General features: G+C 39.1%; 1 pseudogene; it reads left to right on the forward strand.

Moving 5' to 3' along the window:
* The first annotated feature begins 1,291 nt into the window (after positions 1–1,291).
* Positions 1,292–1,389, forward strand: LOC145565843 (small nucleolar RNA R71; annotated as a pseudogene).
* Positions 1,390–13,800: the final 12,411 nt, after the last annotated feature.

Genomic DNA, 13,800 nt, shown 5'->3' on the forward strand with positions numbered 1-13,800 from the left:
AAGATAAACTTCCTTAAGCATATCAAGAAATCTCCCAAATTGTTCATCAATTTTGTTTCTCAAAAACTTTTGGGGATATGGAAGTTTAGGCTTGATCACCACCTCTTGCACTTTTTCATCACTCTTCTTTTCTTCTTGGGTTTCCTTACTCACCTTCTTTGACACATTACTCTCTTTTTCCTCACTTGAATCACTCATCTTCTCATCTTCCTCACTCTCCCAAGAAACTCTTTCTTCAAGCAATTTCCTACTCCTTGTGGTGACGGAATACACGGGTTTCTTAGGTTCAACTCCTTGTGAGGGTAAACAATAAGGGATAGCATTCACACTCTCTTTCAAGGTCTTAGCCAATTGAGCGATTTGAGTTTCAAGCATCTTATTATGTGTCATCATCTCATTGAACTTCTTATCACTTACCGACATGTAAGTGTTCAATATTTTGGTTTGGTTCTCGATGATCTCTTCCAAGGTGGTCTTAGAAGTTGAAGATTGAGTATAGAAATTCTCACCATTTCCTTGGGTCTTTGGAGTAAATCCGGGTGGGGGTCCCCTTTGGTTGTTATTTTTAAAATTCCCCCGGTTTTGGTTACTCCAATTACCCCGGTTTTGGTATTGGCCTTGATTTTGATTATTGTAACCTTGATTATTATAGTTACCTCAGAAATTTTGGTTTCCTTGGTTTCTATAACCACCATTGTTATAGTTGTCAAAATTCCCTTATTAGTGAGCATTCCTATTCCCAAAGTTCCTTGGACTATCAAACCTTTGTCCATTGTTGTTGTTAGAAACAAAATTCACTTGCTCACAGTCATTATTCTCACCATCATCACAACTCTCAAATGCATGTGGACAACTAGAAGAATCATGGTCATATGATCCACAAACGTTACAAAACACACATCCATTTGGCATATTATTTGAAGTTGAAGGAGTAGAGTTAGAAGATGTACCTCTCCCCTTATTATGAAAGGGAAGAATAGGTGCTTGTGAAGAAGCACTCTCAAGCTTTGCCTTAATTGAGGTCATCTCCTTTCACAAGTTTGAGATTTGTGAGGACAAATTGTTGATGGCATTCAGATGGTTGATTGAATAAACCGTTGAACCACTTTTGCTTGTCGACTCTCTCTCACCTTCTTGCCAATCCATGTGGTATCTCACCACATCTTCAATTAGATCCACCACTTCATCCTCCGTTTTGTTCATGATAGGACCTCCGGCACCGGCATCCAAGCAAGACTTGCCATGAGGACTTAAACCTCCATAGAAGATTTGGATGATTTGATAGGTAGGAATCCCATGGTGTGGGCACGCTCTTTGATACTCCTTATACCTTTCCCATGCCTCATAAAGACTCTCACTCGGCTTTTGCTTGAAACTTTGAATGAGGGCTCTTGCTTCGGTCGTCTTCTTTTGTAGATAGAAATGAGATAGAAATTCCTTCATAACTTCATCCCACATTCTCAATGAATTAGGCTTCACCTCCTTCTCTAGCCACTCTACAGCTCGTCCGACAAGAGAGAAAGGGAAAAGCTTAAGGCGGATAAATTCTTAAGAAACCCTGTTCACCTTAATTGTGTTACAATATTTCTCGAATTCCTTAAGGTGGTTGAGAGGGCTCTCATGCTTTACACCACTATATTGACGCCTCTCTATCAAAGTGATCATTCCCGGTCTAATCTCAAAATTGGTTGCCGTTGTCGTAGGTAGAGCGATCCCGCTCTCATACCTATAGGCTCTCGAAACTCCAAGTTCCTTCAATGCCACTCTTGAATTTTCTCCCATGCTTCAAATGACAATAGAGAACGACCACGTGCTCTACGTACACAATCTTAAAAGAAACAACTAGTAGCACGGCTACAAATGTAGCCTAAAAGAAAGAAAATCTTTTTGTATTTTTCAAATAAATGGGATAGACTCAATCAACAATAGCAATCACCATGCCTTCCCCGGCAACGGCGCCATTTTGACGCGAGGTAAACTTAGGTCATTGGAAGCTATATTTCCCGTCCAAAACAATATTTATAAAGCTAAACCCAACCCAAGGTATAGGGTAAGTCTAGGTCGAATCCCAAGGGAAGGCGGGAGTACTAAGGTTGATGCTAAGCTATTCCGAAAGCTAAAGGGAATGGGTTGGTCTACACTATTGGAATCAAATCAATTAAACGAAATCAAATAGAAATCAAATATCAAAACACTAGGGAACTTAGGATCCACATGCATTCATAATTATCTTGCTAATTCGAGGGAGTTCAATCAACTAAGCGATGCGAGGGAAAACGGAATAAGTAATCAAGATCAGTCAATAGGCTATTTCCTAGGGTTAAGCTAGATTTCTCTACAAATGACTTCAAAGGAAAATCACAAATCAAGATCAAACGATAATAATAATAGCATCCAAATCAATTGTTCGTGTTATTGAAGGATATTATGCAATCTAGCATGATTATAATGGTTAGCTACTCCTCTTCAAACCAAGCACATGTACAAATTTCATTAACAAATTTAATCACATCAACAAATCTATAAAAAACCCTAAAGTAGCATTAGATTATCACCAATACATGCTTCACCACATTCCCTAGCAAATCAACTACTCACTAATTATGGTGAAATTGAAGAACATAACAAAAGAAATCATAAATCTCATCATCAACATTGTAAATCAAACTTCAACAATCAAATCCAAGCTAAACAATAGAAATTCAACAATATAACAAAATTAAACATCAAATTGCATTGAAAAGTAAAGGATTCTTACAAAATTTGATCAATATCAAAGAGGAATGAAGATCTCAATATCACAATCATCAAACACCAAGTTTCTTTCTCTAGAATCTAAGAACAATATCACCAAATCAAGAGTTTCTCTCTCTAAAAATCATTTCTAATTCTCAATACAAGGATTCTCTCGAATTCTAATTAATTCTTTCTAATTCTAATTAATTCACCCTTCTAAAAAAAATAAAGGAAAATCTATATATAGTAAAACTAACTAAAGGGAAGTTAGTTAGACGTCCAAAAGGGACCTCAAAGAACGCGGCCTCTCACTCCATTGCGCGGCCGCTACAAAATGGGTACAAAACAGGGAGAAGAAAGTGGTGCGGCCGCTCCAGGTTCGCGCGGCCACTCCTCTCTCGCGCGCGCCCGCGCCATGGGAGCAAGGGAGCCCTCCTAGTGTGGCCAAGAATGAGCTCGTGAGCTCCGGATGAGCCCCGATGAAATAAGCAGTAACTAAGAGCTCTTTTGGTGGGTTCGAAACCACTCTTTCATGCCCACATGGTATGTGGGCGCAACCTTGAAGAACATGCTCTTGGACTCCTTTGCTTTTGGGTTTCAAATGGAGAAAGCGGGACATCTCTTTGGCTTGTAAACTCCGAGAAGAATGCACTTGAGGCTCTCGAACATCGCCAACTTCCTATAATCAAAGAAGATCAAACAATTAAAGAAGAAAATTCAAAATACACTAGAAAACCAAGAAAATAGGGAAACATCTAAGGAAAATGCAAAGTAAGGAAAATGCAAACAAAACTAGAGAAAATGAGATAAAAGAGATGCAAAAATCATATAAAATCATCCTAAAAGAAGCTAAATGAGTGCCATAAATGACACTCATCACCTACACCATTCTATTTGCTGTGGACGCCAAAAAAAACGAAAAGAACGTGACATTTATGAAGTCAGTACAATAAAATGACAAACCTGTCTATGGGAGCTTTTACGTAAAGCAACACTACGGGACGTTTTAAGACACGCTCACTAAAAACGTCCAAAACGTATGCTTAGGTCAAGCACAAAGCACGGTGTGCATGCAGGATAATGCAAAAAACTATCAAAGAAGAAAATAAACTACAAGATGCAAAGAAAAATAAAATATTTTGATAATTTGCGTGCCATTACGTCTAATGACGAGCAAAAACCGTTAAAAATAAATCAAAATGAATCGAAATCCCAATACCGGTCTTTTAAGTGACCAGTATCCGCGCGCAACTCAGTAGGTCGCGCTGGCCAGGCGTACGCATCGTTCTGAATTGCGCTGGGTTGTCACGCGCAACGGATTCAGTTGTGCGTGACACTTAAGTCAGAAAAAGAAAATCGCGAATCGCGATTTTTCATTTCACTCTCTCTTTTTCTTCCTTCGCCATTTTCATCCTTTTCTCTCTTTACAAAGCTTGATTTTCTTTGTTTTTTGAAGCTATAGGAAATAGATCTCGTCCCCTATTCACATTTTCCAAATTCCTATGTAAGTTTTTGCTTGTTTTAACTCGTTTTATGGCTGAATTTGGAGATTTGGGGAAAATCGAACCGTACAACCCAAAAATTCGAATTTGGGGGTTTTTTATTTGCTCCATCATTCTTGAAATTGTTTGTTCCATGTTGTTATGGTATGTTTAAGGAGTGTTTTGCAACAAATTTCATGAAAATGGTTGAGTATTGAACCTTGTATGATCATTTCTTTGTTTGAGTGCGTTCTTGGCATTTTCTTCGAATTTTAGTTCGAAGTTGTTTTTGCTTGCTCATTTGGTCATAATTGTTGATTATGAAGTGAATGATAGTATTAGAACTACAATTACTTTCATGAATCATGTTTGGAAAATTTTGAATCCGAAAAATGGCGCGAAGTGTATGCTTTATCTTGTTTTTGCCATATTCGAACCTCAAAAATGTTTGGTAGATGATAATTATGTTGTTATTATTTTTCATCTAAAACAAATAGTTGATTTTTGAGATTTATAGAAATAATCTCCAGAATACTTTACTTGCAACTGGTATAGGATGGCTTTGTGGGTGTTAAATGCCCCCATTTACTGAGTTTAACTGCAGGTATCGTAGCCCCCAAGCGTGGGTGACGAGGGGAAAAACTAGGTCGTTGACTAATCCTTCCTAAGTCAAACAAAATTTGTAAACACTTAACAAACCTAAATACAAGTATAGAGGTAAGTCAAGGGTCAAACCACTAGGAACGGTTATGTTCAAGCGCTCTCAATTATGCGCCTAAGCTAGGTCGAAATCAAGAGTAAAGAAGTAACAGTAATAACTAACAAAAAAATAACCTAACAAATGAAACACTACGAATGGGAATCAACAAGTTATCATGACAATTGCAACAACTTGGGATAAACATGCCAATCAATGGTTATGAAGACTAATGATCAGAGCTATCAATTGGAATCAAAGAGCTATCTCCTAATCGTTAAGCTAGATGTCTCTACGAATAACAAACTAAGAGAATCACAATCCAAATTAATCAATAATTGCAATTCCTAAATCAATTGGTCGTGTCATTAGGAATTACAATGCAATCTAGCATAATTCTCAAGGCCTAATCGAATTACACACATGCAAACTTACATTAATCACTTTAATCTCAACAATCAATCAACACAGTTCCCAAATTAATCACAATCAATCAATCATACAAGTTTCACCCAATTCCTAGCCAAACAACTACTCAAGAATCATCATTTAATCAACAAACAACTAAGAAATCAAGAATCAACAAAATATCAAGAACAATTACACTAATGAAGATCAAACATCAAAATCAAACCAAACAAACATGAATCTAAACAAAACAATAAGATGAGATAGAGTTAGAAATGCTCATTGATAATAGAGAAGATCTTCAACACAATTGTCTGGGAGCCATTACGGTAGGTTCAACACCACTTCTTCATGGGAGCACGGCTTGATAGCGCAAGAGCTGGAACTTGGAGCATCCACTTCCTTGCATCTTGAGCTTTCCCAATGCTATGAGCTTACTCCAAAAGCATCTTCCAACTTACAAAACCACCAACATTAAGTACCGAACCTCGTTCAATACCTACAACCACGAAAAGAGAAGAAATAAAGGAGAAAACACAAGAAAAACCATAAAAACACAAAACAAGAGAGAAAAGGGAATTAAAGAGAAAATGCATAAAAGTAAGCATTTATTAAGAAAGAAAGCTATGAAAAGAAGGTAAAAACAACCTAAATATTCATCAAATGAGTGCCATAAATGACACTCATTAGTGGGTGACATTCGATTTTTGTGTTTTCCCCTCTCGGTAGTCGTTATGCTGCCTAAATGAGTCTAGAACACGTATATTAGTTCTTTAGGAGAGTAAACTAATAAAGAATTTTATCTATTATAGCATGGACTCCCCTCCCTTTGTCGATGCTGAGGAAGATCTAGGAGGACCAGTGCCTAATGAGGCAGATCGCCCTCGAAAGAGGGTGATGCGTCCTCGTGAGGAGGTTCGAGAGCGACGCGTCGGAGCTGATCGACGTCGTCATGAGGACGTGGTCTGGGAGGCTCCTCCCAACTAGGATTATCAGGTCCTTAAGTGGGATCCAGACCATCATGTTTCGATACGGAGTTGGCGCGGTGTAGTGAGTTCTTTTACGCCTCCGTTTTTTTTATCGTTTTCTCTTTTTTTTTCTCTTTTTTTTTTGAAAGTCATAACCTTGTTTTGTTATATATTTTCTTTAGAACGAGCCTACCATGCGTCTGTACGGCTCGGGTGACTTAAGAGGCCGTTTTGAGAGTTTACCTGATGTCATAAAGGAGGTGGTGGAGCTTTCGGGGATTAGCCCCCAGCTGGCGGCTTTTCAGGATTTATCGAGTCAGCCTGCATCGTCAGCTTTCCATGGCGAGTTGCTAGAGTTTTGGTGGGATTCCACCAACACTTTTAATTTCCCATGGGGGGAAATGACGGTTACCCCTTACGACTGCTCTATGATTACGGGTTTTCCTTTCGGAAAAGAGCCCGTAATTATTGAGAATGTGAAGGGTTTAGACGAGAGACTGCGTGTCCTCGTGGGGGACCGTCTTGCGGCACCCACTTACTTGTATGCGTAGTCTTGTCCATACTCGGTTCTTGCCGACGAGCTGTCGGTTGGCGAGGTTAATTGGCAGTGTACTCCTAAGCTACTGGCTCGGATATACATTGCCCACATTTTCTCCTTCACTATCCTTAGTGATCGGGGATAGCGTTTCGCCGTCGAGTTACTTATTTGCCTCAGCGATTTGGGGCAAGTAGGCAACTTGAGTTAGGTTGAGGTGTCGTATGCCCGCATGCTTACTGTTATGGGCAAGGCGACTCGGGTGATGGATTCCGGACAACTACTAAGGTGCCTCGGATCTCCATTTCATGGCATGGTAGTATCCTTGAGGTACGTGTTTATTTTAACCTTTCGTTTATTTTTATTATCTTGGCTCTTTTTATCACGTCATGTTCTTTTCTAGGCTTGGGGGTACTTGTACCTGCCTTTCCTAGCCCCCAGGAAACTCAGGGAGGCTCGTTTCCCTATCGGCTATCGCCTGGTCATGATTAGGATGAAGCGAGCAACTACAGCGAGCGACTTTCGCCAGAGGAATCTTTCGGCGACTCGTGCGTCGGTGAGTATGATTTTGACAACACACATTTTTAAAGGTATTTTTTCGAGTGACTTTCTCATGTGGTGGTGTTTTTTTTTTTTTTTTTTTTTTTTTTTTTTTTTTTTGTAGATGGATCTCCGTCCTTGTAGTTTGATCGTCGGGGTCCCTGAGGCTGTCCGGTCTGGCGCAGTTAGATGTCATTTCAGGGCCCTTTATCAGGGCCTTTCCGTGCTTCAGCAGACGGACGCTTGGTTTTTAAGCGAGCGAGTCGTCTGGCAGTTTTTGTCAGAGGAGCCTTTGGTTCCTGTGGACCCTCCGATCTAGATGCTGCGTTCGAATCTGCTTTCTACCGAGGATCGAGCTCAAGCGATCCTTGCTTATCCAGCGGAGCAGCTGATGGTGCCGGGTGCATCTTACGCGGCGTTCGTTGCATTCAGGCTGACTTCTATTCCAGCTTTCGTTTCGGTTAGTATTTTTTCTTTTCTTTTATTATTATTATTATTATTATTATTATTATTATTATTATTATCGCTGCTCGGAACTTAACTTCTTTTATTTTTGCATATTTTTAGCGAGTCGAGGTGGGTGGTTGGGTGCCTCCAATTGCGGAGGTGACGTATACCGACGCTTATGGGTCGGTAATTCGTGAGACGCTTTCGGCGATGGAGGATGAGGACATACCATTTGTACCAGAGATGGTTGAGTCGGTATGAAGACGAGGGAGGCAATGGGTTCCCGACTTACCCCCCTCGAAAAATAACGAAACTAAAAAAGAAAATAATAAAAAAAAAAGTGAAAATGTAGAAAAAGGAACTCAAAAAGAAAGATAAAAAAGAAATAATAATAAAAATTAAAAGAAGTTAGGAAAAGGAAAAAAAAGAAAATAAAAATAAAAAATTAAAAAAAGAAAAAATAAAGAGAGGAAACAACAATAACAAAGGCAAGCGTATGGACTAGTCATAAGATTTCGTTGCTATTCCATTATTTGGTAATCCGAAATACGAAAATAACCCAATAATCATGTCGCGACAAAATAAGGCGCATGCAACTGAATGGGTTGTGCGAGACTGTCGCGCACATGTAAGTCGGTTACACGCGGCGGGCTCGCGCAACTCATGAGATGCGTGCACCACCTGCGAGTGAACTTTCCTTTGGGCAAAAATTGCCGAAAATTGTCCTATTTGGATCTATTTAAACGTGGTTTTGTGTAGGCTTTTGATCATCTCACATTCATTCGTCAATAGCGTTATTCACAAAGAAAAAAATATTGCTCTTTTTTTTTCTTGTTCTCTTCCTCTTTTTTTTGAACAATGGTGAAAACGTTTGAGCAACGTTTGAAATAATGGGTCACTTCCCTTTCTACTGAGGACAAACTAGCCTTTAAAATATACCACCTTGACCCTCTATTAAGTTATATGCAACTCAATATAAATTTTGATACCTCCATGCTGCGGCCAATCATTGGGACTCAAACCATCATCTTTTTCTTTTTAAGGGGAAGGAAATTGTCCCATTACCTGGTGAGTTTGAGTATATACTAGGCTTCCCTATAAATACTCTCCCTGTGACGTATTCCCCTACCTTGTCAGATTCGAAACTTATGTTTCAACGATTCTTTGGCTTAAATGACAATAATATGGACAAAATAGGGACAGAAGAAGGCGTGAATTTCATTCAATTCATTGAACACTTCTTCGCTCCTTGTAACAACTTGACTAAAAAACTTTTTAAAATTCGTGCTTTGTGTTATTGTCTTGTTGTCAATTTTTTACTTAGGACAGACAAAGAACATGGGGATTATTCAATTGTGTCCATAGTGGAGCAAATAGAGGGATGTCATCCACCCACTCCCTTAGCTCTAATGGAAACTATACATTGCTTAAACCATCTTAGAGGAGATCCAAACGAGAACGGTTTCACGGGGAGTCCACTCTTATAACACGTATGTTTTTTTTTAGTCAAAAATTAGCGCATCTCTGGAAGTTGCGCTGGTCTGACCAGTGCAATCTTCCAAGATGCGCTCGCGACTATTTGTCTTGCGTGTGCCACCTGCCGTTGTAATGTCGCAAGCTAATTTTTCTCTTTTTTTAAGATTTGGCTCATGGATCGCTTACGAATTGTTGATCAGTCACAAAATCTTGGTCTAATGGAGTGAAAACGTTCCATGGTCGTCGTATTCTTCACAAACATAAGAATGAAGAAGAATGGACATCCTTTATTTATCATGGGGTTACTAACATTCGCTTTGTGATTCCTTGGTGGAACATAAGTAGTATGATCGGGAATAGTTTCAATTGTCCCTATATTAGGCTTTTAGGCCTCTCTAGTACTACTTATATTTTCCTCGCAGGGTAATGAGACAGTATGGGATGAAGAATTCCCCCAAGCTAAACTTTTGCTCGTCCTCGAGCAAAACAAAATCAAACCCAAGGGAAAATGATGACACTATTCAAGTAAAGAAAGAAACAAGAAAACTACAGAAGATGAGATATACACTAACTCACTTTCGTAGGAATCACGGTCAATTTTAGCAACTAAAGACAAGCCATTTAAACCCCTAGATCGCTCTAGAGGACGAGTGATGCCCTCGTAAAGGTTTCCAAAGAGGTTAACCTATAACTCTTTTTATTAAAAAGGAGGCAAAGCAAAAAGAAAAGAAAAGAGAAAGTTTAAAACCATGAAAAGAAAAGAAATGCTTATACAATGGACTTTTGCACATGATCAAGGCACGAAGGATATAAAACTTTCTAAAACAACAATGGTAAGCATGTTCTAAGATATTGAGGGTTGATTGAAACATAGGGTATGCTAAGTGTAGAGAACTAATGAGGCGCAATCCACTTTCATCCCAACCAATCTAACCGTGTTCTCCCTAATGGCTTCAAATCATCCCTTAGTAAGCGTCTCTATGGTTCCTCGAAGGAACCGGAAAAGAATATAATTTGAGGGTTCTCGACATCTCGACCTTGCATCCCTTTTCCTTAGGCTTTAACTTATAATGCCCTCCCTCGGTATATGACTCAACCACTAGGTCGAAAGGACTTTCCCAAAGGTTGTAACGTAAGGGCAAAAGGTTAGGGGTAGGCTTAAAATTTAGAATTTGGTGGTATACCTAGATTATGAAGCAAAGGTTGGCCACACCTCGACATCAAAACCAAGAAGTCACCAAACAAAAACAAACTAATACCCCCAAGCTTATTCAAAGCTATATCCACAAGCATATATACAAAAAGCGTAAACGCTTCTCCCCCAAGCAAAAAGGAAGCATTGTCCTCAATGCTTGAAAAGGGAAAAGAATCACATCAAACTGTTTTTTGAATTTTCTCTTTTTCACTCTTTTTGTTTTGTAATTTTCATTTTATCAAAGCAATTGTCCTCGCCTCTTTTAACTGTGGACGGCTTTTTCGATTTTGCATTTATTATGTCCTTGCCTTTTTTAACTTTGGACGGCTTTTTCATTTATTCATTTGCCATTATTCACAATATATACAAAAGACAAGCGTGCTTACAAATAAAACCAATATCCAACCTTTTAGACCACAAACTCCAAAAAAAAAAAATTATGACCATTTGCTTCACAAAAACCAAGATTGGAACCAAAAAGAAACAAAAGGCTCAAAGTTCTAAATATATGGCTTGAAAAGAAGGGGAAAGGCTCCAATGGTTAGAAAGATGGCAAATGTAAACCCAAAGAACTAAAAAGAAAGAAGAAAATCCTATAAATGAAAAATTACCACCCCGAAAAATGGCCTTTGTCCTTCCTAGTTGGTTCGGTCTCGTGTTTGAGAAGGTCAAGATTCAAGATTAGGCATGCAAAGGTTAAGGATCTACGTCGCACAAACAAAAATGATGAAGGCTTGAAAAAGAAAAATCCTCACACGGTTGTAGAAAAAACTTACTAAAGTGTTAAATCCACCAAAGGAAGCAACTCCGTTTTACCACAAACCAAAAGAATCCGGCTTCAAGGCCCCAACAGGTCTAAACCGCTACCTTAGCATACCCTATCCTAGAGTCAACCAAAGATACTCTCAAACTGTGCAAACCATTGTATTTAGGAAGAAAAATAGCCAATGTGCAAGTTCAAGTGGTACTAAGTCCAAAGTAAAAGCAAAAAGATGAAGAAAGAAAAGCAATGCCTCAAAAACATTTTATTCATATTCACAAAAACAAGTTTTGTTTGTTTTTTGTTTATTATTTTTTATTTTCTTTTTTTATATTTTTTTCGAACAAAAGAAAAGGACTAAAAACAAAATAAAGAGAACAAGGGATAAAAAGAAAAGAAAAGAATAAGAAAAAAAGAAAAGGAAAACATGAAGGAAGATGAAAAGAAAAGAAAAAGAAAAAGAAAAAGAAGAAAAGGAAAATGAAATGAAAAATAGAAAAGTAAAGGAGAAGTAAAAAGCAATAAGGAAGTAATGCTAACACACATAAATCCCAATCAACAAACAAGTGAACATTCGGCCACAACGCCAATGTTCCCAAAACACTAGGGTGTTAAAAAGCAAACAACCTCGAACCATGCAACTTCTCCTAGAACTAATCCTAAACTAAGCAACCAAGAAAAAAAAAGAAAAGAAATAGAAAGATCTCACCGGGCGCCAAAGCTATTGCACATTAAACAAGGCGAAAGAGCACCTTTATGAATCGTCGAAATCCAAAGCATAAGCAATAGAGCAAGGTGAGAAATAAAAAACTATATACCAAGAAAATTGTTAGTAACTTCAATACAAAAGAAAAGAAGAAAAGAGAAAACAAAATGCATGAAAAAAAAGCAAGTAATAAAAGCAATAGGAATAGGATCAAATTAGTGTAGGAAGCAGAATAATCAGACTGAAGCAGTATCGTAAGACAAGATATCAGACAGTCATCATCAAGAATCATCATAACAGAGACACAGAGAAACTCAGCGAACAGCGATCAGCGAAACAAGCAACAAAATCAATAACCGGGCAGAGAAATCAGCAGAAATACAGCAACATCATCATAAAATAATGAGACTAATCATCTAAGACCGGCTCACCCGACCTACCCCACCTTCCAAAAGTCTCGGGGTTCGGAAAGGGCGAAGGATTAGCCGGATCATATGTATAATCACAACCACCGGGCCGCCGATAGTCTTAAGTGGCCGGGGTGGTGCCTATGATAGAACTAGGGTGAACATGAGGCCCTCCCAATAAGGGTAGCAAGGCCGAGGACCAATGGTAGGATCAAAAGGCTCCCATTGAGGGATAGGTCCTTGTTGGACCGGGAGATACGGGTAATTAACACAGGGCTCAATCTCCCCCCTCCGAACATGTAAATCGTACAATTGATTTGTATGATAGTCATAACCAAGATTAGGGGTTTGCATAGAAGGCATAGAATATAACACATTAGCAATAGCATCAAGCCTAGCATGAATCGTTGACAAATCAAAAGTAGAAGGAGTAGGAGAGGGGGAAGGAATAGGTGTACCTTCCGGTTCAACCGTAGGAATAGTGTGAACATTCGATGAGAAAGCATTGGTTGAGCGGCCTCTTGTATGATTCGTCCTACGTCGAATAAAAGGATCAATATCTCGCACCGAAGGCCTTCAAGACAAGGAATCTTTCTCTTTTGGTCAGGTAGTTGCCTCTTTGCATGGGATTAAGAACCATTCTTTAATCCGGGAAACTTTCCAAATGAAAACATCATCCTTTCTAGTACGATCGAGGAACTTTTGGTTCACAAGGGCGGAGATGTTGAGGAAATGAGAAGAAGATTTTTCTCGAGGATCAATAATTGGGGGAAGCTCATTTAACAAAGTCTTATAGTCGTCATTGATGCAAAGAGCTAGGATAGAAATCATTCCTCCCAATTGGATGCTCCCCGATAGGCTAACTCCATCACGGATATCCAAGAATCGATTGATCAAATGCTTCGTGAAATCCACTAGCTCAATCTTAAAGTCGTTTTGGTCGGCTATCCACAACCAACAAAGCTCCGCTCGGGAGATAGCTCCCAAACTCTCCTTAGAGCAAAGAGCGTAAGTGAGGAGACGGTTGAAATACCGCATAGCCGGATGAATCATAGAAGCGGTCTTGGAATTTTGAGGCTCATACTTCCCTTCCCCCGAGATACTTCTCCACCAACGTTGCTCATTATATCCATGGTCATTTGCCATTCTACTATGCGCCGGATAGATACATTGTTCCGCGTCCGCGACCCATGGAAACTTGAAGTATGAACATAGTTGAGAATCCGTCAATGAGTGATCATGATTGAAAAGTTGAAAAGTCAAAATCCTGGAGGAATCGTCACCCGGTTCTCGGACTACTTCAAGAGAAGAAAGAAATTCATAGGTCACTCTAGCATAAGTAGGGGCGCTCAAATCTAAGAACTCTAAAAGATCAAGGCCCTTTGCAAGAAGTTGAACGTCCTCATCAATGCCGAGAAACTTGGTTGTTGCTTGATCGTAGAAT

Source organism: Chenopodium album, chromosome 10 (genome assembly GCF_948465745.1).
Source record: "Chenopodium album chromosome 10, dcCheAlbu1.1, whole genome shotgun sequence".
Classification (NCBI taxonomy): Eukaryota; Viridiplantae; Streptophyta; class Magnoliopsida; order Caryophyllales; family Amaranthaceae; genus Chenopodium; species Chenopodium album.